The sequence below is a fragment of the Desmodus rotundus genome, chromosome 7 (assembly GCF_022682495.2).
Source record: "Desmodus rotundus isolate HL8 chromosome 7, HLdesRot8A.1, whole genome shotgun sequence".
NCBI classification, from domain to species: Eukaryota; Metazoa; Chordata; class Mammalia; order Chiroptera; family Phyllostomidae; genus Desmodus; species Desmodus rotundus.
Window position 1 is genome coordinate 31,305,943 of NC_071393.1, and position 22,660 is coordinate 31,328,602.

A 22,660-nucleotide genomic window follows, 5' to 3' on the forward strand; every position below is an offset into this window, starting at 1 on the left:
TTTGTAGCCTGCTGATCAAAAGTACAGGTGGCCACCTGGACCAGAATCTGAACTAGGGGAGGGGACATCATGGGGGCCTGGGCCTTTACCCTGAGTGGTCTGTGCTGACTCTGGGCAGTTAGTATCAGAACTGAGTTGAAGTGTACGACACCTAGTTGATATCTGCTTAAAGTGGAAAATTGGTTGGTGTGGAAAACCCCACACACCGGGTGTTAGAAGTGCTGCATGATGGAAGGAAAACAGGTTTCTGTGACGTTGACACTACCGTTCTTTCAGCACTTGAAAAATATGGAGCCACTTCCTCTGGCCTGCGTAGAATAGGGTTGTATTCCACGTCTCACAATTTTCTATAACTCCAAGTAGGTGATGCATCACTTCTTTCTGGCTGCTTTCAAGATTTTTTCCTTTATTTTTAGTTTTCTTTTACTTTCTTTCCCTTTTGTAGTGTTTCAATTTTTTAAAGACTTTATGTTTTAGAGCAGTTCTAGGTTTACAATAAAAATGAGGATCCTCTCATTTTTGAACAATACAATAAAAATTCAGGATCCACACCTGGTTCTCGTATTTATAATATGTTGTTTTCTAATTTCTGAAATTCTTTATAAATTAATCTAGAGCTCTTAATTAAGTATCCATGCTATAGCAAACTGTATATTATCTGCTTTCTCATACTTATTCTTGAATAAACTTAGACATGTAAATGAGATGAAATTAGGACAATTTTTATCATCTTAAAATCTAGATAGAGGACTTCATCCAGCCAGGGTGGAATGATATGGAACAGATTTATCCTCCTGTCTCAAAACAGCTAGAAAACCATGCAAGACAAAAGTGTTTGGATGTATATCCATTATTCATTTAAAATATTTTTAAAAGACTCTTCAGATGTTAGACAGAAGGCACCATAGGTCTGTGACCCATGAGACAGAGGAAGCCAACAAGATAAGCCCTGAGCTTACTGCCTGCAAGGAGCTTCCAGGATGGAAGGAACCAAAGCACAAGGAGGGAATCTAAACAGAGCTCAGTGTTCTCGCTAAGTTGAGAAAATAGAGATCAAAATGCAGGGGCACTCAGGCAGCTACTTTGCAGAACAAAGTACCAGACAGGAGAAATCTCTACAGGGACTTCCAGAGATCTGCGAGAGGTCTTTTGAGTCTTTGGCTCAGAGTCTTTGGCTGAGTTCTGAACCAGGCCTGTGAGAAAACTACCAAGGCCAGGGAAAGAGACACTAAAAAGGCAGAAAAAGTCCTCCAGGCTGGCACAGCTCTGCAAATAGCTCACACTGCACCAGCCAGAGGGCAAAGACGATCTCCTAACGTCTCATAAGACTACTAAGTCCATACGCCCTCTAACAAAGCTAAACATCAATTCTTGAAGAGATCAAACTAATTCCAAGTAACTGAGTGGCATCCCAGGACAAAGCTCAAAAATATCTAAAGAATTACAGCATAGCCAGCAAACAGTAACATAAAATTCACAATGTCCAGCATCCAATTAAAAAAAATGCCATCCACACAAGAAGCAAGGAAGTAGATGCATAACCAGACAAAAACGCAATCAATAGAAACATACTAAGGGGGAGGGTGGAGGTGGGGGAGGGAGGTGGGACTGGCTGGGGTGGGGTGGAGGGAAGGGGAGAAAATGCAGACAATTGTAACTGAATAAAAATAAATTTTAAAAAAAGAAACATACTCACATGTGATGTAGATGAAGGAGCTGGCAGAAAAGGGTATTAAAATAACTATTATAATTATACTCCATGTGTTAAAGGTTGAGGAAAACATGAGCATGATAAAAAGCAAACTGGCGATTTACAGTATATCCAAACTTCCAGTGCTTAAAAATACAATGTCTAAAATAAAAAATAGACTGAATGGATTAACAGAATATTAAACACTACAGAAGAACAGATCAGTGAACCTCAATAGATAGTAAGAGAAATTATCCATATTAAGGACAGAGAGAAATTAACAGAGAGAACACTGGCATTCTCTGAGACAGTATCGAGTGGTCCAGCATATGTATAGTTGGTGTCCCAGAAGGAGGAGAGCAGAAAAAATACTCAAAGAAATAATGGCTACAATGTTTCAAATTTGATGTAAAGATGTTTACCTTAGATCCATGATTAATAATCCCTATGTGGAATAATCATCAAGAAATCACAAGCCAACCCTGGTTGCTGTGGCTCAGTAGATTGAGCACCAGACTGCAAACCAAAGGGTCGCTGGTTCAATTCCCAATCAGAGCACATGCCTGGGTTGCGGGCCAGGTCCCCACTAGAGGGCGCACAAGAGGCATCCACACATTGATGTTTCTCTCCCTCTCTTTCTCCCTTCCTTCCCCTCTGTCTAAAAGTAAATAAATAAAATCTTTTAAAAGAACAAAAGAAATCACAAGCCAAGAAGAGAGTCTTCACCAGGCCTCACCATGCTGGTGCCTGACCTTGGGCTTCCAGATCCTAGGTCTGTGAGAAATAAGTATCTGTTGCTTAAGTCACCCAGTCTATGCTATTTCGTCATGGCAGTCTGAGCAGACACTAGATTTATTGGTAGTTAATGAAAACCAGCAAAATTTGTAAAAGTAAAAATTTAGCCACCTTTACTTATATACCATGCTTGCTTTAGAAAACTGTTTAAAGTGGTAAAATGTTTATTATAGGCAATGGAAAATGCTCCTTTGAGCTATAAAATGGACTCAGTAGTCTCCCAGTAATTTATTTCATCCATGATGATGTATAGTTGATAACATCAGGTAGAGGGAGAGATGAAAGACATCTTCTTGCTAGTCAGAAATCTTCAGATCCCTAGTTTTGAGTTTATTGCTGATAAACATTCAAATTTCAAGTAAATTGATAATCTCCTCCAACAGATTGAGCTAGAAGTAAAGTGGATATGCTACATGTCACACAGGGCGCTCATACAAAGGGAAACGCAGCGGACAGCTTCAGCTCAGTCCCTCAGAACCAGAATCCCTACACGAGGTTCTCTGTGGCAGGCAGCCCATCTCAGCTGCTATCTCTGGTTTAGTGTCACTCAAACGTGTCCTTTTTAGTGGGGAGGACTCATGAATCTGCTAGATGCATTCATTAGCTAAGGAAATGGAAAGTTGTGCATGGATCTAGGTAAGAATCCAAGGTTAAAAAGTGTTATCAAGCCTGGCTGGCGTGACCTGGTTGGAGCATCATCCCATAGACTGAAATTTTGGGGGTTCAATTCCCGGTCAGGGTGTGTATGAGAAAGCAACCAATCAATCTTTCTCTTTCTTTCTCTTCCTTCCTCTCTCCCTGAAATGTATTATCAAAAGTGTTTTCACCCTGGTCCTGGCTGGGTGGCTCACTCAGTTGGTTAGAGTGTTATCCTGAACACCAAAGTGTCATGGGTTCAATCCCCAGTCAGGGCACATACTGTGCCTATGTTGTGGGTCAGATCCCCAGTCAAGGTATGTAGGGAGACAACCAATTGATGTTTCTCTCTCACATCGATGTCTGTCTGTCTCTCTGTCTATCTGTCTCGCTCCGCCTTCCTCTTTCTAAAATCAATAAACATATCCCTAGGTGATAATTTTAAAAAACAAATAAATAAATAAGTGTTTTCCCCAATGAACTAAAGTTTTATGTGACCAGGTTGAGGCGGAAAGATTGGTCTCTGCTTTAGTGCAGCTTCGATTACGGAAACAATGCCAGGCCTTTAACTGGTGCAACAGGAAAGGAAGACACACCCTGTAGGGTGAACAGTAAACAGGTTGTTCTTCTTGCAGATAACCTCAGCCATTATAAGGTAAGAGCTGGACAGGAATTGCCTTCAAAAATATTAAAAAGCTTTGTTCTAAAGTGATTCGTTTCCATCAGGTTTCTTCTGTCATTAACAGCTAACATTTACCAGGCACTCACAGGCCAGGCATTGTTCTAAGTGTAAGCATTTTTATTTATTTATTTATTTATTTTTATTCAGTTACAATTGTCTGCATTTTCTCCCCTTCCCTCCACCCCACCCCAGCCAGTCCCACCTCCCTCCCCCACCTCCACCCTCCCCCTTGATTTTGTCCTTGTGTCCTTTATAGTAGCTCCTATAGACCCCTCTCCCCACTATCCCCTCCCTACTCCCCTGTGGCTATTGTTACAAAAGGGGTCAGGAGGGCCTGAAGAGGCGGTGAGAGTAGAGATAAGAAATGCAAGTGTTTTTTTTAAATTTTTATTGTTATTCAATTACAGTTGTATGCCTGAGTTTGTATTTTTATAGAAATTGAAAATAAAGTTGCAAAAGCATACATTTAAAAAAAAAAGAAATGCAAGTGTAAGCATTTCTTATCTCTACTCTCACCGCCTCATCAGGCCCTCCTGACCCCTACTTTAGCAATGAAGAAGCTAGGGCACAGAAGTTTCAGGGACTTGTGTCAAGTCCACAGCAGGCTGGCGACAAAGCTAGGATTTGAATGACCCCCAGTAATCAAGTTAGGTCTCTCGTTGCACAAATACTCATTGATTCAATTCCGTTCAGCTGGACTCGGCTCAGCAGATGTCTATGACCTGGCAGCCACACGCAAAGCACCCACAGCACAAACCTGCAAGGAAACCTGGAGGAAAGGGCTTTACGAAAATGTACGATACATTTAAAATGACAGAATAGGTGACTAGCAAAAGGGGAAGTACAATGCTTCGAAAAAAACCTATAAAATAAATTATGGAGAACATGGAAACCTTTATTAGAATGTTTGAAGGCTTGGAGATTCTCCTGTTTTCTTTAATAATAAAGCAATCCAACACTTCTCCAAAAAAAGACATACAAATGGCCAACAGATATATGAAATGATGCCCAACATCACTAGCTATATGGGAAATGCAAATGAAAACCACAATGACAATCACCTACACCTGCTAGAATGGCTCTTATCAACAAGACAAGAAATAAGTGTTAGAGAGGTTGTAGAAAAAAAGGAACCTTCATACACTGTGGTGGGAATGTAAATCGGTACAGCTGCTATGGAACAGTATGGAGGTTCCTCAAGAAATTAAGAATAAAGCTACCATGTGACCCCAGAATACCTCTTCTGGGTATGTACTTGAAGATTTTGAAAACATTTATTTATAAAGATACATGTGCCCCTATGTTCACTGCAGCATTATTCACAGTGGCCAAGACGTGGAAACCAATGCAGTGTTCTCTGATGTGTGGTCAGATACAGAAGATGTGGTACATACACACAGTGGAACACTGTTCCGCCAGAAGAGGAAATACTGCATTTTCAACAACATGAATGGATTTTTAGATCATCATGTTAAGTGAAATAAGTCAAATGGAAAAAGACAAGAACCTACAATTTCATTCATATGTGGGATATAAAACAGAAAGCGACAAATGAACAACACAAACAACAACTCAACACAGACAATAAGGTGGTTACTGTAAGGGAAGTGGGGTGGGGTGGGGGAGGTACTACAGGGTGAAGGGGGTCACATATATGGTAATGGAAGGAGATTTAACTTTAGGTGATGATCTACAAGGGGGAACCCCCCAAACAGAATTATCTTCTGGAGGGCAAGCCTCTCGGAGAACAGGGTTCCCCCACCAGGTGAGTGTTCTAGGAACCCGTCCATCAGTGCACCAGCTGGCGTTGTTGTGAGAGGCTGTGTTCAGCTTCAGTGATTTTTTTTTGAAGACTCTTTAGTGCTCATTTAACATTCATGTCATGATGAGTGATTTACTAGCGCACCTGCCCACACTGTGCTGAGTGCTCAGTTTTTGACCAAAACAGCATGACCCCCATGCCCTACCCTCTCTATTCATCTGATCTCATCCAGAGAAACTTTTTTGTTTCCCTGGATGAGAAAAGTCCTCAAGGGGAAACATTTTGCTCATGTGGAAGAGGAGAAACAGAAAAAACAGCAGAAGAACTAAAAGGCATTAAAATTGATGAGTTCAAAAATTGTTTTGAGCAGTGGAAAAAAAGTTTCAGTAGGTGTATTGCATCAAATGGAGAGTACTTTGAAGGTGCCTGAAGTTTAAACATCTGAGATGAATATGCAATTTTTTATAAATAAATTCTGTTTGGGGGGATCTCCCCTCATATTGTAGAATTGTACACTTGAAACCTATATAATCTTATTAATCAATGTCACCTTAATGAATTTAATAACTTTTCATTTTAAATCACTTTAATTTTTTAATTACAGTAGACATACATTATTATATTAGTTTCAGATGCACACCTCAATGGTTAAGACATTATATCACTTACTAAGGGATCATTTCAATAAATGTCGCACCCATCTGACACCACACATAGTTACTAGAATAGTACTGACTACATCCCTTGTGCTGTCCTTTACATCCCATGACTATTCTGTAACTGCCAGTTTGTACTTCTCAATCCCCTCACCTTTTTCACCCATCCCCCAATCACCCCCTCATCTGGCAACCATCATAATGTTCTCTGTATCTTTGAGTCTGTTTCTGTTCTTCTTGTTCATTTATTTTGTTTTCTTAGATTCAATTATTTATAGCTATGTATTTATTGCCATGTTATTGTTCATATTTTTATCTTTTTTTCCCTTCTTCTGAAAGAAGACCCTTTAACATTTCACATAGCTCTGATTTTGGTGGTGATGAACTCTAGCTTTTTCTTGCCTGGGAAACTCTTTATCTGCCTTTCAATTCAGAATGATAGCTTTACTGGGTAGTTATAGGTCCTTGCTTTTCACGACTTTGACTATTTCTTACTCCTCAATTCTGGCTTGTGAAGTTTCTACTGAGAAATCAGCTGCCAATCTTATGGGAGCTCCCTTGTGGGTAATTATCTGCTTTTCTCTTGCTGATTGTAAGATGCTCTCTTTTTCTTTAACATTTTGCATTTTAATTATGATGTGTCTTGGTGTGGACCTCTTTGGGTTCATCTTATTTGGAATTCTCTGTGCTTCTTGGGCTTCTATGTCTCTTTCCTTCACCAATATAGGGAAGTTTTCTGTAATTTTTTCAAATAGGTTTCCAATTTTTTGCCTTCTTTCTTCTCCTTCCAGCAGCCCCATAATGTGAATATGGGTATGCTTGAAGATGTGCTCCTTACACTATCCTCATTTATTAAAATTCTTTTTTCTCTTTGCTGTTCTAATTGGTTGTTTTTTGCTTCTTTATATTCCAAAACACTGCTTGACTCTCAGAATCATCTACTCTACTGTTGATTCACTATAAGTTATTCTTCACTCTAATTCGTGTATCCTTCATTTCCGACAGGTCCTTTTTTATGCTGTTGAAGTCCTAACTTCATCGAGCATCTTTATAACCAGTGTTTTGAGCTCTGCATCTAGTAGATTGCTTGCTTCTATTCTGCTTAGTTTATTTTTTTTCTGTGTTCTGTTCTGTTCTTCATTTCGGACATGTTTATTTGTCTTCTCATTTTGGCAGCTTCCCTGTGTTTGTTTCTATGTGTTAGGTAGGTGTCCTGTAGGGTCCAGTGGCACAGTCCCCCTGATCACCCGAGCTGAGCACTCATATGACCCTCATATGGGCTGTATATGCCCTTTTCTTTTAGTCGAGCCTTGATTGCTGTTGGCCTGTCAATGGAAGAGTTTCACCCAGGCCGGTCAGCTGCAAGAACAGGCTGCAACCACCTACCACCAACTTACGACCACCGTGGAATATCAGCTGTGCAGGGACCCACCCCCACAGAGCAGGACTTACTTCAGCAGGGCTTTGGTGCTGCTGAGTTCACCCCTTGAATATGTCGCTTGTGGGGGTAGTTGGGTGGTGGTGCTTGGAGGTTGCCCGAAACTATTGGGTACCTCCCAGAAGGTACAGGCCAAGGTCAGCCGCCATGTGTGTTCTGCTGGGGGTCACCCAGCATGAGCTACAAAGCATTCTTCAGATGGCTGCTACTTGTGTTGGGCTTAGAAATACCCAGGCAAGGCCAGTCTGTGAACCAAGGCCAGCTACTGCTAGTGTGGGCCTGGGGCCACTTAGTGAGAGGTGCGGGGCATGCTGAGGTCAGATGTTGCTGAGATTTTAGGAAAATCTGAAGTTCGAGCCATGACAGGACATTTGTATAGAAAAGCCACTGGAAACAGCTTGTGTGGGCCTGCAAGTTGTGTGGGTTGGAGTCTTAGGGTATCCCCAGGGCAGGACAAACAGTGTGACCAGGTTGATGGAGACTCAGATATGGCACCTCCCTGCTGGCTGTGTTGAGGAGGTTTCAGCACGATAACCATGGCCTCTGCCAGCACTTCTGTCTGGGAGAAAGCTGTCCCTCCTGCTCTCGCCCCAAGGCCAGACAGTTCAGTTCCTCCCCATATGTCCCTGGTGCATTTCTAGCTGCTGCCTCGGTGTTGGAGCTCAGATCAAGTGTGTCCGAGTAAGTCCATGGATGTGGGCTTTTTAAGAGGAATGCCTGGACTCCAGAGGCCCTCTGTCTCACTCAGGCTCAAGTCCTGCTGGTTTTCCCAGCCAGAAGTTATAGGGACTTCTCCTCCTGGCACTGGAACCCCGGTATGGGACCGAAACCCCTCACTCCTTCAGAAGACCCTCCTCAGTAGAGATATCCTCTCTGATTTTTATCTATTACACACGGGTATGGGAGCAGCCATTAGCATCTCTGCCCCTCCCACCAGTCTCATGTGGCTTCTTTAACTCCCTGGTTGTAGGACTTCTGTTCAGTTCGATCTCAGGCTGTTCTAAATGATGGTTGCTCTGTAGTTTAGTTCTAATTTTGATGTGGTCAATGACCGCCTGAGATGGGAAGTACCAGGTGTACCAGGCTCTGAACAAGGGAAGCCTCTGGAGTCTTGGAAATCAGTCTGGGTGACAAGAAACAGAGACCACAGAGCTGGCCGTTCTTTGAGATAAGAGGTCATTGGTCTTTGTGAAACTACTTTAGTCAGATTATGCCAACTACTCTTAGGCTAGGGAAAACCGTGCACCATTCAGTAGGAATACCTTTAGAACCGAGTTGTCAACGGTATTCTTCGTTTTGCAAAATTCTTCCAATACTGAAACTAATGTGCACTTTAATTTTTACTGTGGAGTGAACTTAATAAAAGAAAATCTACAAAACCAAAAACTGTCAGTTCACATGCCTCCATAATAACCTGTGAGCAGATGTTAGCACATTCTTAATCCACACTTGACTCAGTGGAGCCACGGTGACCTGCGGCTCTCCCCACAAAGGTCATTGAGCTCCATCTGTTTACTGCGGTGGGGCAGGTACCCTGGGGAAACCCATCAGAAAGTTTGTGGCTAGGAGGACAACTGGTTTCAGGAAAAAGTGCTGTCACTGAAAAGGTGAGCGGATATGTTTTAAGCATGATCCATGAACTAACTTCCCAATAGCATAAGGAAGGAGACACCCAGACTTAAGACCAGATCCAGTGGCTGTCCTCACTGAGGGACTTTCCTGTTCCATCACTCTAAGAAAGAGTCTTAGTCTACGGTGCATTGGAAGACCATTCTAGCTTGAGACTAATCACTCCAGTACAAGGGGGGGACCTGAAAAATAGACCCTAAGACACTGATATTAAAAAAGAACAGTTAGATTTTCCCCCAAGGGGCCTTTAAAGTAAATTAGCAATAGGACTGAGATCTAGAAAGTTCCTTTTGGTAAAACAAACAAACAAACAAGCAACGTGGTATATGATACAGCCTAGAGGGAAAATAAATTGAAGTGAGGATGTGAACAAGTAAGGCCATCTCAGGTTTCAGTTCCAAGGGTGAAGTGGAGCCAGATAATGGAGACAAGTCACAGGGATGCCGGAGCTACGTGCACAGCAAATCAGGAGGTGGGGGAGGCTGTTGTGATGGAGAGAGCCGGGTACAAGGTGTCTGCCTCATGGAAAGGCAGACGGTGAGGATGGAGGAGACTCTCCCCTGGCATCCCTTAACTCCAGGGCCATCCACCCCTGGCTTAAATATATCCAGAGAAAATGAGGAAAGAGAAGATTAAAGGAGACTAGCCCCCCTGCTATTATTTTTGTCCTACCTGCACAGCAAGGACCAACGATTTGGAAGGCAGACTCTGCAGTGACAAAAGCCCAGTAGAAAATTCTAGGTTGTGTTGCTAGATTACCGGGTTGCTTTATTTTTAAAGACTAAGCAACTACAGAGATGTTACCAAAGCTCCTTGATGTAACAACTACAGAAAATAAACCCCAGCAAGCAACCTGCTCGAAGAGAAATTTGGGTTGACCACAAGTAGAGACAGGGAGTTACCTTCAAAACTGAAACTCTACCTGAGATTAAGTAAAGAACTGAATGACCCTCTGGGTGACAGGGGAGAAGCCCAGCAAGAGGCCGGCAGGAGCAGAGAACTGGAGACAGGATGTTGCAGAGAAGGAAAAGCGCTCCCCAAGAACCTGAAGTCCAGAAGCCTGGCCCTGGCTCCTCGACTGGCTCCATGCACGACTTTGGAGGATTCCCTCTCTTCACTGAGATGTTCCCCTCAAGGCTAAATTCTCCCTCGTCTAGTCTGTCAGGTGCTGTGCAAGACAACCAAGAAGCCACAAAAAACAAGCCCTGGCGCAGTCCTCGACACAGTCACCTCTGACGAGGGGAGGTAGGTGTGTTCAAACACACCTTACTGTCTGAGTCATAGAATCAGAGAAATGTGTGCAAGATATAGAAATAATCAACTTTCTTATTCGTTCAAAATGATGTGTGTCTCCTAAGTGATACTGTGTGCTAGACTCTGGGGATTCGAAAATCAGTGATATGTTTCCCATTCTCAGGCCCTGTTGCCCCAAGTTGATGACCGTCCTGCAACCAGGCGTTCATGCCTCGGCACAGGATGCTGAGCTCCACAGTAAGGAGAGCTCCGCACAGGCTATGAGGAGAGAGGGGCTCGTTTAGCCCAGAAAGGGTTTATTCACCAGGACAGGCTCTTAAGTGGTGAGGAATTCACCAGGTGTACATGTGTGGAAAGATATTTAGGACATAACAAAAAATGCAAAAACACAATGCCAAGAAATTACAAGGAACTTCCCAGAAATAGAGAAATACTTCAAATTCCTAAAGTGGAACACCACCAACAAAAGGGGGATGATAGGCTTATCAACGGTCCCTGTGGGGCCAAGCACCCAGGGACTATGACTGAACTTACATTTACCCTCTACAGAAACAGGAGCCAGAGGGGATTTGGAATGCGTCCAAGTTCATATTTCGAACACTTCTGGGTGGTAGGAGAGAAAATGTAACACAGGGGTCTATCGAGATGACATTATAAAACCATTAAAACACAAAGATCAAACTGATGACGTGGAAACAAGTCTACTACATAGCATTACATTTGGAAAGTTACAGAACAGTATGTTCCGTATTGTAACAGTAACAGCTTTTAGTTACTGAGAGCTCACTGTGCTTCAGGCTTTGTGCTCAACAGCAGAAGAAATAGTGCTCTTATCTCACTTCCACCTCTCAGTAACCAATGGAAACCCATGCAAATATGAGCCCCATTTTGCATCTGCAGAAACAAGGCTTTGCCTAAGCAACTTGCCCAAAGCAGTGGGAGAGCCTAGAACTGGACCCACAAAGTACAGGTGCATTTGCTAAACTCCCCCACCTGCACTAAGCTGAATCACAGAAAAGGTTTCTAACAGAATTAGTCTATAGCAGCTGTGGAAAAATATATTACTGTTTCAGCACTGAAACATCTGAACATTCACATTAAGAGGGATAAATAAAGACAAAAAGTGGCATATCAATTCATGATGGGTTTTGTTTCCAAATTAACTGACATTCAGTCAATCTTAGCTGCCAAATCATTGGTTAAAAAACACTTAAGGTTTTACAGAGTTTTGTGGATGTCAGAATTGTAGGTGAGGAATTGTAAGCATGCAGACTTTGACGTTATTATTGGAACATACACAGATTTCTAGTTTCAGTTAGTTAATGAACATATCCTGCAATCTTCCTCCCTTGCACCAAACAGTGAAGATGATCAAGTTTAAGAAGACAGATTTTATTTTCAATAAATGAACAGACAACTAAACTCAAAAGCAAGGCGGGGGGGGGGGGGGATGCTCAGAAGTCCAGAAAGCAGGAATCTCTTAGGGACAGAAAAAAAAAAGGATGATGTGAGGGGGCAAGCCTCCTAGGACGTCCATGGCTAGTGCCCATCACCGCAAAGGAAGGAAGAAGCCTACCGAAGCCCAGGCTTGGTGCGGTGAGGTCTGGCAGCTCCAGGAGGCCACAGGACAGCCTGCAGATGGAGCGCTTCAATGTTCCAGCTTGCCCACAGCTGGTGACGGCTAGCCCCCTGCACTCTCAGGCCTGGGGGTAGAAGTGGCTTCCCAGGGTGCATCCACATCCCTCATTGGTTTTCTCTAAATTTCACCTCAAATGCGCTTCCCTCAATTCCCTCTTCTGAGTGTACCACCTCTTTCCTACTAGAAACCAGGCTGGTTTGATACCAGAAGTGGCCCCAGAAAATAGACCCTTAGAAGGAAGTTTGGGGACCAGGTTAAAAGGTGTTTAATAAATACACAGATAACCTTGTTGGTGGAGGCACGTGAGATACTGTTGGTGCTGCTGGGGGGCATGATTACTCTGAGGACTGGGGTGGAGTGCACATGGGGGGGGGGCAGGCCCTGGTTTCCATGGTAACAGTGATCACAAAGACTATGCAGTGGTCAGGGTAACTGTACAGACCAAGAAAAGTACACATAAAGAAAACTTAAAAATCCCACTCAGGGATAAGGTAGAAGATCAGAAAACCTTTGATGGAGGCTGGTGCAGTTTGGAGTGGGCTCCAGTCAGGACTCTGCAGGCACACGGCGGCTGGGAACAAACCCCTTCCACCTTCCTGAACCAACCAGCCCCACCCTGCCTCAGCTCAGCAGAAGTACAAGGCCCTGTCCAGGCGAACAGTCTGTACATTGCGGATGGTCAGCATTTTACCAATGTGCATTGACAGCAGTCTGGGGTGGCAGTGGGCGGCTAGGGTGGCAAGCCAGGCCGAGGGGGATAAAAATATAAAATTAGATCAGGCAGAATTCACTCACATGATGGCAGGGAGGGGGAAAAATATATTTATATCCCCCCAACAGTGGGTGCAGCAATATTTAATAAATAACAAAACAGAGTTTAAGGCAAAAAGGATTTAGTAGCATTAAGGAATTATATTACTTAAATAAAAAAGGGAGTGTGCAAAGAAAACATAATAATCCTGATCATGTATAAAATTTAACAACGTAGCCTCAAAATTTGTAAAGTAGCAAGTAACACAATTACAAAAAGAAATTAAAAAACTCAAAGTTATATACTTTACAATATATTTCTCTGAAAACATAGCTCAATCAGACCAAAAATAAATAATTTTGAATAATGTGTTTAATAGGCTTAAGCTAATATATGAAAGCTCTTTTATGCACAAAAACTCATACAAAAGTTTTCAAATTTGACTATACACTAGGTCACAAAGAAGTCTTTGCAAATTTCAAATAACTGGCATTTTATAAAAAGCACTTCCATACACAGGGAGGCCCCACGTGCTGCTGGGCTCCAAGCCCAAACACAAGTTTACAGGAGATTTTTATAGAAATAGACCACCTCTCTCTCACACAAGTTGTTCCAGATAATAGAATAAGGTAGGAATCTAACAAGCGCATTTTAAGAGGGAAACCAACTAAACAAGGGGAATAAAAGAAAAATCAAAATCACTAATAAACACAGATGTAAAAATGTTAAGTACATATAACAAATCCAAGTCGAAATATAGTAACTAAGTGGGATTTATCTCAGCAAAGCAAGGGTTCACCATGAGAAAACCTCTTTATATAATTTACCACATTAACAAATTAAAAGAAAAATGCCATACAGTCATCTCAATAGAGGGAGAAAAGCATTGAACACACACATAAAATTTAAAATAACACTTTCACAGAATTAGAGTGGAAATTCTTTTACATGATAGAGTACTGTACCTGTCCAGGACATTTTTATTCAGTTGCCTTAAACAATAAGATTTTGTTCTCTCAAAGCAGGAAACCTGGATGAGAGTGATTCTAGGATCAGGCAATTTAGGGGTGCATCCCTCCTCCTCTCTCTGACACCCTTGGAGAGGTGACTTGTCCCCACACGGGCCTCCTCCCAGTGCCTTGTGTGGTGAGGGCTCCCAGCACGTGACACAGACTTAGGGACATCAGCATGGACATCTATTCTTGACACTCTTTTTATCGTATTTCTGTTTTTTTAATGAAGAAGTTGAGTGCTTTATTATTAAATTTTCCTATTTTCCTGCAAGGCTGTTGCTTCATTGTATAAAAACATTACCAGCAAACACAGTATACTGTAAAATGGAGATAGCATTGTTCGTCATCTGACTCTAAGAACACACTGGAACTTTTTCTCTGCCGCAGGTCATTTCCAACAGAAAGACCATTGAGTGTTGTGACCTAAGTCCAGAGACAGACACAAGCAAGTCACAATATTATTTCAGGCTTAAGATAATAATGTTATCCTTGAATTACCTAATTTTATAACTAGATTTTAGCACAGATAATTTCAAGGCTTCTGAATATTGTAACTGTAGCCTCGCCTAAAAATCCTAGGGTGTTGTGAAAAAGACGCCAAGTGTATTTATCTGCAATTGTTAGAAAGTTTAGGGGTATTTTCTGCCAGTAGTATTGTTATCATTTTCTTTCCATTGGTCTTACTATAAGTGGCTATTTTAAACCATCTATTCACCACTAATAATTTTAGGCACTTATGTTTGATGAAGCTGTTTCATACTACTTTATCTGAGGGAGGGGGTGTCCATTCTCACTCCTCAATAGAGTTTATGCATGTCTTGTAAGTTTCTTCACGCATTGGTTCTCCAGTTCTGGAGGATTACGCAGTGTCATCCGGATGAGACAACCATCTTCATAACAAGATTTGTTGACAGGTCCTGGATTTTCTGCAAGGGCTTCGTTAATTCCAGCTACTTCTCTGGATGCAGGAGAATCAAGTTCACTAGCAGCCTTCACAACTTTCCAAAGCTTCCAAGTCATCTCGTTTGCCCCAATTTGAGGCAGACTACAATAAGCATCTCCCAAAGCTTCCTGTGCAAAATTGCTGATTCCCACTATGCCAATACCATTGTCTGTTGTTATCCGTTCACATTTCTTTGTGCCTTTACTCACCGAGAGCAGATGGGCAGGACTGGGTGGGCTGAGGTGGCACCTGGATTCTCTGTGCCTCTGGCTGCACCATGTTCAGGGGCAGGGGCGGGGGCGGGGGGCAGCAGCTTGCAGCACAACTCCTCCGCCACCCCTGCCAGGGTTGAGTCTCTTTTGACAGGAAGGTTTCAGGAGGCAGGCCCTGAACAGCCTTTTACTTCTGTCACGTGGTTCATCAGAGGACCACAGACCACCCCCACAGCAGTCACTGACAAACACAACAGGATTATCATGATCAGCTTAGAACAATTCCAATTTAGTGTGCGTGACAGTTAAGGTTATCCTTTGTAAGCTGTAGATTCTGCCACAAATTCTAAGTTTTATAGGCCAGGAAGACTGGCAGCATGGGTATCTGGGAGTGTCGTGCACAGAGGCCCAAACACACACCACTGGCTCCGTGTGATACACATACACGATGTGTGACACAGGCGAACTTGCCAGCGGTAAAGTAGGAGAATTTACAGAAACCCCCAACTCTTGCCGTCACAGAGCTTCAGCCAGGTCGATGGGCTGCAGCTTGGCCCCTCCCCACAATGCCCTACGTCTTGCAAGACAGGAGGGCAGGAAACATTTGCGTCCGCACCATGATGGGGGTTCCCTGTTTGATGAAATGACTTTCCTGGAAAGGAACCCTGCAGCTGCCAACTGCCTTCTGCTGAACTAACTCAGGCCCGGTGAGCCAGCTTTCTGCTCAGCTCACTAGCAGTGAGGAAGACAAGAGCCTCTGGAGCCATTCGCATTTATCTCCCGTCAGCCCTAGGCCAGGTCCCGGGAGGCTCATTAGATGTCACTGCTATCTCCACCAGTCCTGACTGATGCCCAGCAGAGTGGTTCCCACAGCTCTGTCTGGGAGTGAGGCCTCAGCGACCTCCCACGAACTGGGACAGATGAAGTGATGTGTCCTGCATCACAAGGAGTTCAAACAGTAAACATTGCCTAGAACAGTAGGGAAGGCTGTTTGGGGCTATTCATTCCGTTTCTGTAATAGGAAAAGAAGGAGTTTTGGCTCTGGCCAATTTAACGGACAGACCATCCACTGACATCAAAGAAAGCACACTGTGACCCACGTGTCTGCTGAGGTTGAGCAGGCACAAAAGGAAAAAATAAAAGGAGAGGTGGGTACTGTAGCGCAAAAAAGGGAAGAGGAGTGTTCTGTTCCTTCCCAGATTCTCCTAGCTTCCCATCCCCTGAGTTCTGGGTACCTTGGCGCTCAGCCAAAGCTGAAGCAGTGAGGTTGGGTGCACAGTGTCCACAAGCAGAGATGGCCAGTCGAGCTGATTCCGTGCAGGTCATCATTGGAGGGGATGCAATCTTCTAGTACATGTTAGGAGAACTGGATGTTGGGCCCCCCAGTTCTTCATAGTGGTTTCAGTAACAGAGAAGACGGCCGTACGCATTTGACTGGCTCTGTCAGCACAGATGGAGTTGTGTCATGCCCAGGTACATGTATGCACGTGTAACTCAGAGACTGAGTACCTGGTAAATTGCACCTGTTTCCACAGGGAGCGCTGTAGCAATCCAGTCCTGAACTGCAGGAAAACCATTCGTGCTAGTCCGCTGAGCTGTGTAAAGGTATTCCAGCGTCTCTGCAAAGGTGTGTTCTCCAGTCAAGAGCACCAAGCGAAGTGCTGCCTACTGTGAAAGCTTCACTTTCTTTCTTTCTTTTTCTTTCTTTCTTTCTTTCTTTCTTTCTTTCTTTCTTTCTTTCTTTCTTTCTTTCTTTCTTTCTTTCTCTTTCTTTCTTTCTTTCTTTTCTTTTCTTTTCTCTTCTTCTTCTTCTTCTTCCTCTTCCTCTTCTTCTTCTTCTCTCTCTCTCTCTCTCTCTTCCTTTCTTCCTTCCTTCCTTTCTTTCTTTCTCTTTCTTTTCTTTCCCTCTCTCTCTCTTTCCTTTTCTTTCTTCATTTATTTACACACAGTTGTTCATTTCTTCTCCCACCTTGGTTGAAAAGACTGTCTTTCTTCCACTGACTTGTTTCTACACATTTGTCAAAAAACTTCAGGAGGTTTTCTCCCTCCTGGGCCCCACCCCCCAGCAGCACCCTGGAGAGGAGCCAGTACAGCCTGCTCTGGTCTCAGCTCCGGCAGGAAGGTGATGATAACCCTGGGGAAGTATGTGTGGGGTGTGGTTTCCATGGGCATCAGCTCGGACAAGGATGGGTGTTGACAAGACGTTTTCTGTCATTAGTCCATCTTTTTTTTTAGGCATGTGACCAAGAGGAGCAGGCTTTTCTTGGAGCTGTTTTGTCTGTGTCTGTTGGCAGTTCTTGCAGGGGTTCTGTCCCTGACCATCAAGAGCCACACAGAACACAGTCACTTGCCATCCTCTGCTGTCCTGCTTCTAGAAATGTGCCTGTGTGTTTTCATCCCATGCTTTAGAAATATGTCTCAACTTTATCCTTTATGTATGAGATTGGACTTTCCACACTGTCCATTCTGCCTATCTTGCTCCTGGGAGGATAATTCTGTTTCCTTCTTATCTGTGACGTTTTTTCCTCCACACCCTGCCCCCTTCCTTATCAGGCAATTTCTCCAGTTTTATTACTGCAGACCACATGCTGCTAAATTCTAATTAAATACCACTTGCTGGATTTTTAATGCTCTCAACCCCCGCTGGGGCCAAACAATCAATATCATATCATCACTTAAAGAAAATCTGTCTGCAATCAGTCACCAATCCTGGTACCTAAAACTCCATGCCAGTTTTGATCGTTTAAAGAAATACAAGCTGATTTAATTTGAAGCAGAAAAAAAATGGAATGTATCTCTGGGAAAAATGGGCAAACAGGCTATCCTATTTTCCAGAGCTGAGAAAAAATTTTGGAAAATATATACTAAATACATAAGATGTACAAAATAGAAGGCAAAAGTTAATAGTGATATCAATACAAAGAAGATAGCTATGTGCAAATTTGGTCCACACTGCAATTTTAACAAAAGTCTGGGAAGTATTTCTGTCCTGACTTTGCAACTTCTCCTTACTAATTTTAATGATAAAAGAATAATATACAGTTTTCAGAATTTTGACCTAATAATGCTTAAGTATTGTTTTTATCTCCTTTCATCTCATATCCCATTCTAGTTAAACAGCTTTTTATAAAGCTTTCTTTTTTCAGAAAAATTAATAGAGATTAAGAGTATTTCTGAGTAAAGAAGGTGGGAAGGATCCAAAGAAGGATTTTCAAATTTTAAATGTTGTTAATACTTGATTATGAAAGAGACAAGTAATATTTGACTAATTTATTTCACAAACACAAAATATGATAAAAATCTTAATTATTATAAGATGAAAAATAGCAGCTCAAAGGGAACACTGCAGCGAAAGGAGAAGTATCTTTGTCCATGAGGAGTTAGGAAACTTCTGAAAAGATTATTCCTAAGCAGCAGCTGGTAGTTGTTGGCGGTAGTTAATAACTATTAGCAGTATAGTTAGTAGCACACAATTTAGATTCTGGAAGCTCACTGTTTGGGTGTGAGCTGTGCCGCTGCTACAGGCTGAATGTTTGTGCTTCTCTAGAATTAGTGTGTTGAGACCCCAACCCCAGTGTAATGGTGTTAGAAGGTGGGGCTTTTGAGAAGTAAGTAGGTCATGAGGGTGGGCCCCTCATGAATCAGATTAGTGTCCTCATAAGAGAGTCTCAGAGAGCTCTCTGTCCTCTTCTGCCATGTGAGGACAGCGAGAAGATGATTGTATGAACCCAGAACTGGGCTCATCAGACACCAACTCTGCTGGCACCTTGTTCTTGGACTTCTCAGCCTCCAAAACTGTAAGAAATAAGTATTGTTCAAACCACATAGCCTGTGAGTTTTTTATTGTGGCCTCCGGAGCAGAGGAGGAGAGCCACTAGCTGGCTGGGTGACCAGCTGTTACTTACGTGTGCTGGGCCTAGTTTCCTCATCCATAAAATGAAGGTGGGATAACAACTCTCTCTTCATTTGCCTTGAGGACTGAATGACTTGACTTAGACATAAACCAGGCCTGGAACAGAGTAAGGAATGAACCTTTATGATTAGGAAATGGAAGAGAAACTTGTATTCTGCTGTGTGGATGCCACAAGCTGGGTTGCAGGCTGGGGAAGTGGGCTAGTCTGAAGACAGGAGTTACTGCTGCTTTGCAGTGACTTTGCTGCTTCTGCAGAAAGTCAGAAATAAATGAACTGGGAACATAGGGAGGATGCCGACCACCCCAGAAATCTGCTGTATGTAGACCAGGAAGCCAGTGGGGGATGCCTGGGAATTGCAGGCATGCCTGGGAATTGTAGGGTGTTAGCTGAGATTGTTCTAAGGCATTTAGCCTCATTTCAAAAATGTATAGTAATTACAAAAGACATGTTTTCCAGTCACACAGTTTAAGCATAATATAAGGTGATTCTTAATTGTATACCAAAGTTGTCTAAATAGAGGGTGCCTTGCAAATGGAACTCTGCAAAGCCTGGACAACTGAGGCAACATGGGTGGGGATTCAATTCCTGCCAATAGACATGTATTGGATATCCAAAATTGTCAAACAATTTCATCAAATCCTTTTATAAAATGTCACTCCCAGCTGCTTTAGCTCTCTATTTAAATATTTGAATTTCTCACATATGTTGATTATGTTTATGGTCAGATACTTGTGATAGTGACTTAGATTACAAGTTGTTCATTAATATATGTCTTCTCTCCTTACCTGGATTTTAAATATGTTTGCCAGTGAGGTCATCATTTTCTAGGGTTGTCCACATTTCCCTTTGTCTTGTGCAGTGTAATGTATAAAGTAGATATGAAAAGAACACTTAATTACATGAATTAATGGATAAAGTAATAGATTTCTAATTCTTGCATGTAAGTATGAAACATGAGATACATGACCTTGGGAGAACTGCCTAGAAACTTTGCTGCACTCAGAAAGGGGGCACAGGGTTGGCTGTGTTGGAGGGAAGCATATTAATAGGCTTTTCAAAGCAAGATGGGGCCTATGCCCAACTGCTATTGCCCATGAGTGACATTGGTAATTTGGCTGAGAAAGCTTGATGGGTTTAAACTAAACACGGAGGAGGGTGGACTCTCTCCTGGGGACGGTGATAATGAAGAAGGCTAACTCTCAGAGTCAGGAATTAACTGCTGTGGGCTGGGTTGCAGAATGACTTTTGAGGCAGTATCTTTGCAGGCATCTTAGAGGTGGAAAGGGATGGCTGTCACCAAACGCGATCTAGTTATTGATGCAGGATTAGTCTAAACTGTGATTCCAGAACAGGAATCTAAATCCTGACATTAAACTCTCTAATTCTATGCCATTCTATAACTTTTCACAAAACTAGTGGGTTTCTATTCTGATACTTATGACTTAGAAAAATTAGAATAATGCACAAAATGTGTTTAGAATGACAGTAATCTGTTTTTACCCTGAAACATTTTCATTATTTTTGCAGAATTTAAATCATCCAGAAATGTATTTGTTAGGGTGTCTCACAATATCTTTTTTTTTATTAGATTTTTTCCTTATAAGGGGGAGGAGGAAGAGAAAAAGAGGAAAAGCAATTTTAGTGATATTTCTGGGACTTCATTTTTCAGTGTCCACTGAAATACACGGTTGGAGCCAGGAATATATGCACATCTTGTAACATAGAGTGTGCCCTAAAAGTTAAAGTCTCAATCTGTAAAATATATTCCTCAATTTTCCCCCAGTTAGTAAAAGTAACTTTAATTTAGCTAGTCTTCTATTTATCCCAAATGAAAAACATTTTTGCAATAAAATACATGCAATCATTTCTATTCTCCTCTAGGCAGTCTGTCCTCTACATATTTTAAGGTAATAAAGGCTGTACTCTGACTCCATCAGTACTTTCCCTTGTGACTACAGAGGCCATGTCTCACTGGGAAAGGATAGCTACCTTTGTACTCAATGTACAACATAACACATTTGCTTGAAATAACAAAGTAATCAATATAGTTCCCTAAAATGTATACATAGTCTAGCAAATAGTGTTCATAGAAGATATGCTAATCTAAGCATTGGGTTGGCCAAAAAGTTCATTCAGCTTTTCCTTTAGTTGGCTCTAGTAGCATTTAGTTGTCTCTAACTTCATTCAAAACAATTTTGTTAGATTGTATTGTGACAGCTCTCATATAAGCACGCATTTTAAAAAACTTACCAAAATTGGTGAATTTTTGTGTAGCCATTTTAATATTGAAGATGGAAGAAGATAGACAACATTTTCATCATATTATGGTATATTGCTTCAAGAAAGGTAAAAGCACACCTGAAATGCAAAAAAGATTCATGCACTGTATGGCAAAGTGCTGTGACTTTGAATGTGTCAAAAGTGGTTGGCAAAGTTTCATGCTGGAGATTTCTCACTGGATGATGCTCCACAGTTGGATAGACAAGTTGAAGTTGATAGCAATCAAATTGAGACATAAATTGAGATCAATCAATATATTATACACATGTGAGGGTAGCCAACATACTCAAAATATCCAAATCAATAAAGTCATTGGTGAAAGTGAAAAATGTGTCTTTACTTCATGGAAAAAAAATTAACAAACTTTTTGGTCAGCCCAATACAATGAGCAAGCTCAGTTGATAACCCAGGAAAAATCTACATCAACCTTAGCAAACCTATTGGTGACACTTTTCAGGCCTCAGAGACAAGGTTTGTAAAATAATCTTGCCAAGATAAAAACTATACAACTTTACCTCAGGAAGACATAGAGAAACATGGATTTATTAAAAGAGCTAAGAGGAGATCCAAGATGGTGGAGGAGTGAATGATAGCTACACTAACCTCCTCTCAGGACCAATCTGGAATTACAACCAAATTGTGGAGAAATCATCTGCAATGACCAACTGAACAACACCTGGAGAAAACCCTTATAATCATGGACAGATAGAAGAAACCAGTTCACCACAATATTACCAGTAGAGGGTGTAGAGGATCCAAGACAGGGCTGGCTGGGCTTGCACAAGGATCTACCAAAGAATGGTCCAACAACAGTCAAAACCCAATAACAACCAGAGAACCAACATAAATAGCATAGAGGGCATCCCAAGACCACGAAGTTCAGGAGATCAAGGAGACTGCACCACTGAATCCCACAGGTCTCCTACCATAGAAATTCATACCACAAAGACAAGGAGTCAAAGCAGATCAATCTAAGAAGTAGAAACAAACAAGAGTGGTTAAGTGTGGAGACAAAGAAACAACCCCCAATTGAAAAGAAAGAAGAAATATCCAGAAAGAATGCTAAATGAAATAGACACAAACAAACTATCAGACATTGAGTTCAAAATAATGCTTATAAGGAAGCTCAATGAGCTCAGTGAAAACTACAAAGAACTACAGGGAGGCTACAAGGAACTTACTGTGAACTACAGCAGCATGAAAAAGGACATAGAAACTATCAACAAGAGCCAGGAGGATATGAAGAATGCAATTTTAATTTGAAGAACACAGTAGAAGGAATTACAAGTAGGCTAGATGAAGCAGAGGATCAAACCAGTGAGCTGGAGGACAAAGTAGCAAAAAATTTCCAGACACAGCAACAAAA

General features: G+C 42.0%; 1 protein-coding gene across 1 annotated transcript in view; it reads right to left on the reverse strand.

Annotated features, from left to right (window-relative positions):
• The window catches only part of GLB1L3 (galactosidase beta 1 like 3), a 71,284-nt gene that overhangs the window by 42,604 nt on the left and 6,020 nt on the right, over positions 1-22,660 (reverse strand). The window contains exons 2-3 of the mRNA XM_053928853.2: positions 21,265-21,372; positions 19,006-19,109 (exon numbers count right to left, since the gene is read on the reverse strand). The gene's annotated coding sequence lies outside the window, so the exon portion shown is untranslated. The remainder of the gene's footprint in view (positions 1-19,005; positions 19,110-21,264; positions 21,373-22,660) is intronic.